Consider the following 4,404-nt stretch of genomic DNA (forward strand, 5'->3'; position numbering starts at 1 on the left):
CAGCCAGGACGGCAGAGACAGCAGCCAGGACAGCTGCCCACGGGTGGACCCATCACACTCTGGTCAGGGCCACCAGAGCCCCGGAGATTGGGACTTCTCCGCTGGAAGAGAAGGATGGAACACCTCAGCTAGCAGGAGCCACGGCCAGGGCCCTCTAGTGCTTAATGGGCTCGGATGAGCTGTCCTTGTCTCCTTTGTTCTCTGTATTTACTTCCACACCTGGTGCAGGGACAGCCATGGGAAAGGCAGGAGCGGGGGATCAGATGTTCCAGGTGGTTACAAAGGGCTAAGTTAGGAACAACTAAGGTTTGTAAAGACAAACTGAGAACCAGGAACAGGAGGAATGTGGAGGAAAACTGTGTGCTGGTGTCTTTACAATGTGATGGGTGAAGGTATGGTGTTAGCGTCTTTGCAATGGGGTTTAATGTCTCTACTGACCCTGGGCAGCAGGTTTGTGGCAGAGCCCGCACAGCTTGGCTCCTGGGACAGACAGGGGGCTGCCCAAGCCTGAACTTCGGCGCTTTGGGGTAAAACAGTAGGTTCCAGGGGGATATATGGGGTGGGCGGTGCGGGAAGGCTGTACCTTCCCTGTACCCCAGCCCGTGGGGCAAGGAAGAGGGCAGCACGCGGCCGGGAGTGCAGCATAGAAGGAGGCTGTGCCCTGTGAAACCGTGAGAGAGAACACCCCGCGGCGTGGGCCCAGTGGACTCTCTCCCCTTATTTGAATAAGGCTGAAGGACTCCTCTGTTTCCTCTTTGGACATAAACCTCTGGCGTTTGTGGATGTTGCTGGACTCCAGTGACCGCAGGTAACTCCTACCAGGGACACCAGTGACCGCAAGGGACCCTGAAAGGCCTCAAGTGACCCTGAATGACCTCAAGTGACCCCAGATGACCTCGAGTGACCCCAGATGACCTCGAGTGACCCCTCCCAGGCTCTCAAATGACCTCAAGTGACCCCAGATGACTGCGAGTGACCCCAGATGACCTCAAGAGACCCCAGATGACCTCGTGACCCCAGATGACCTCGAGTGACCCCAAAATGACCTCAAGTGAACACAAAATGACCTGAAATGACCCCAGATGCACTCAAGGGACCACAATGACCTCAAGTGACCCCGAACGAACTGAAGTGACCCCAAATGACCTCGAGTGATCCCAAATGACCTTAAGTGACCCCAAAGTGGCATCTAATCACCTCAAGTGACCCCAAATTCCCTCAAATGACCTAAACTGACCCCAAATTCCCTCAAATGACCTCGAGTGATCCCAAAATGACCTTAAGTGACCCCAAAGTGGCATCTAATCACCTCAAGTGACCCCAAATTCCCTCAAATGACCTAAACTGACCCCAAATTACCTCAAATGACCTCGAGTGACCCCAAAATGACCTCAAGTGACCCCAAATGTTCTCAAGTGACCCTGAATGACCTGAAGTAACCCCAAATGACCTCAAGTGCCCCCTCCGAGGCTCTCAAATGACCTCAAGTAACCCCAAATGATCTCAAGTGATCCCTCCCAAGGCCTCCAATGACCTGAAGTAACCCCAGATGACCTCAAGTGACCCCAGATGACCTTGAGTGACCCCCAGATGACCTCAAGTGACCTCCATATGATCTCAAGTGATCCCTCCCAGGACCTCCAATGACCTCAAGTAACCCTAAATGATCGCAAGTGACCCTGAACGACCTCAAGTAACCCCAAATGACCTCAAGTGACCCCAGATGACCTTGAGTGACCCCCAAATGACCTCGAGTGACCCCAGATGACCTTGAGTGACCCCCAAATGACCTCAAGTGACGCCTCTGAGGCTCTCAAATGACCTCAAGTGACCCAAATGATCTCAAGTGATCTTGAATGACCTCAAGTAACCCCAAATGACCTTGAGTGACCCCCAAATGACCTCAAGTGACCCCAGATGACCTCAAGTGACCCCAGATGACCTTGAGTGACCCCCAAATGACCTCAAGTGACCTCCAAATGACCTCAAATGATGCCTCCAAGGCTCTCAAATGACCTCAAGTGACCCCAAATGATCTCAAGTGATCCTGAATGACCTCAAGTAACCCCAAATGACCTTGAGTGACCTCAAATGATCTCAAGTTACCCCAGATGACGTCAAGTGAGCCCCCCAAATGACCTCAAGTGACCCCTCCGAGACTTTCAAATGACCTCAAGTGACCCCAAATGATCTCAAGTGCAAGGCTCTCAAATGACCTCAAGTGACCCCAAATGATCTCAAGTGATCCTGAATGACCTCAAGTAACCCCAAATGACCTTGAGTGACCTCAAATGATCTCAAGTTACCCCAGATGACGTCAAGTGAGCCCCCCAAATGACCTCAAGTGACCCCTCCGAGACTTTCAAATGACCTCAAGTGACCCCAAATGATCTCAAGTGATCCCTCCCAGGGCCTCCAATGACCTGAAGTAACCCCAAATGATCTCAAGTGACCCTGAATGACCTCAAATAACCCCAAATGACCTCAAGTAACCCCAGATGACCTTGAGTGACCCCCAAATGACCTCAAGTGACCTCCAAATGACCTCAAATGATGCCTCCGAGGCTCTCAAATGACCTCAAGTGACCCCAAATGTTCTCAAGTGACCCTGAATGACCTCAAGTAACCGCAGATCACCTCGAGTGACCCCAAAATGACCTTGAGTGACCCCCAAATGACCTCAAGTGACCCCTCAGAGGCTCTCAAATGACCTCGAGTGACCCCAAATGATCTCAAGTGATCTCTCCCAGGGCCTCCAATGACCTCAAGTAACCCCAAATGACCTCAAGTGACCCTGAATGACCTTGAGTGACCCCCAAATGACCTCAAGTGACCTCCAAATGATCTCAAGTGACGCCTCTGAGGTGCTCAAATGACCTCGGGACCCCAAATGATCTTAAGTGACCTCTCCGAGGCTCTCAAATGACCTCAAGTGACCCCAAATTATCTCAAGTGATCCCTCCCAGGGCCTCCAATGACCTCAAGTGACCCCAGATGACCTCAAGTGATCCCCTAATGACCTCAAGTAACCCCAGATAACCTTGAGTGACCCCAAAATGACCTCAAGTGACCCCTCTGAGGCACTCAAATGATCTCAAGTGACCCCAAATGACCTGAGGTAACCCCAAATGACCTCGAGTGACCCCAGCAGGGTCTCCCCTGACCTCAAGTGCCCCCTCCCAGCCTGAAAACTGCCCCGTTTCAGAATGGCTTCCTTCCCCTGTGCTCCATTTTCCCGGCAGGGGCGCGTCCCAGACGCGCGGCCCTCCCCTGATTCCTAGGGCTGGAGTAACCCTGGTTGCTCGCTTGCCCCCAGGAGCCCTCCTCCCTCTTGTTCCCGCTCCAAGGCAGAGTGCTCTTCAGCAGTGTGAGGAGGGAGCCCGGCTGAGGGCGGTGCAGGGACCCGGGACTGTGGAGTGCCTGGGCTCCACCGCCCCCCTGCCCTTCCTAGGGCCTGCACCGCGACTGGCGGGACAGGAGTGTTACAGGAGCCCTACATGGCTCCAACAGCTCTGCTGCTAGCAGGGGCTCCACGGCAGGCTGCCAGCCTCCCTCCCTCCCTGCCTGTCCGGGACAGAGGGTGACTTGGGTTACAGTGTACCAACTGTGTGGGGTCTGTCACCAGCTGTTCAAACCAGGTGGGGCAGGGCTCTTTGTCTCTGCCATGACACAGCCCTGATAACTCCCTCCGGGGGAGATCTTCTGCTCGTGGGCCATCCAGCCTCACTGAGGGACTCATAAAGTTACATCATCCCATTGTGAGATGCCCCACCCAGGGGCAGGAACCAAGCATTCCTACCTGGATATAATCAGAAGTTTGGAACACTGTAGGGAGTCCTTACCTACTGGTTCCCAGAGGCCAAGAGCTACATAACCACCACTGGACCTTCAGAGCAGCACCAGACCCTTCTACAGGATCAGGGCTTCGACAGAACCGGGTCTGTCACTTCAGGAGGACTGCAGCCCCCCCCTTCATGGGACTGAGGCCACCACACTGCCCGGCAGGGTGTCAGGTCCTATCCTGGTTCTGTCAGGTTGTCAGGTTGAGCCAGTGTTCCTGTATTATTGCCTTGTTATATGTATATTAGTAAAGCACTGTTATTCCTATTTCTCATACTTTTGCCTGAAAGCCCCTTGATTTCAAAATTATAATAATAATTTGGAGGGAAGAGGGTTACATTTTCCATTCCAAGGGAGGCTCCTGCCTTCCTTAGCAGACACCTGTCTTTCAAACCAAGACAGAGGGTATTGCTTTTTGGACACCACTTGTCCAGGTTTCCTCCAAGTAATGTGGAGAGGCTCCAGATCCAGTTTTCCACATTCCTGTGGGACTGCCCACACCTCTGGGTTCACTCCAGGATTCACAACAGCGCCAGCCTCCCCATCACCCCTTACAACACTAAC

General features: G+C 53.2%; 1 long non-coding RNA gene across 1 annotated transcript; it reads right to left on the reverse strand.

The window, feature by feature from the left end:
* Nucleotides 1–1,774: 1,774 nt before the first annotated feature.
* Nucleotides 1,775–3,454, reverse strand: LOC108444955. The gene is made up of 4 exons (XR_001859674.1): nucleotides 2,794–3,454; nucleotides 2,618–2,741; nucleotides 2,217–2,276; nucleotides 1,775–1,822 (listed from the first exon to the last, which is right to left on the reverse strand). It is a non-coding gene; the product is annotated as an uncharacterized LOC108444955 (long non-coding RNA).
* Nucleotides 3,455–4,404: the final 950 nt, after the last annotated feature.

The sequence above is a fragment of the Corvus brachyrhynchos genome, unplaced genomic scaffold (assembly GCF_000691975.1).
Source record: "Corvus brachyrhynchos isolate BGI_N302 unplaced genomic scaffold, ASM69197v1 scaffold542, whole genome shotgun sequence".
Taxonomy (NCBI): Eukaryota; Metazoa; Chordata; class Aves; order Passeriformes; family Corvidae; genus Corvus; species Corvus brachyrhynchos.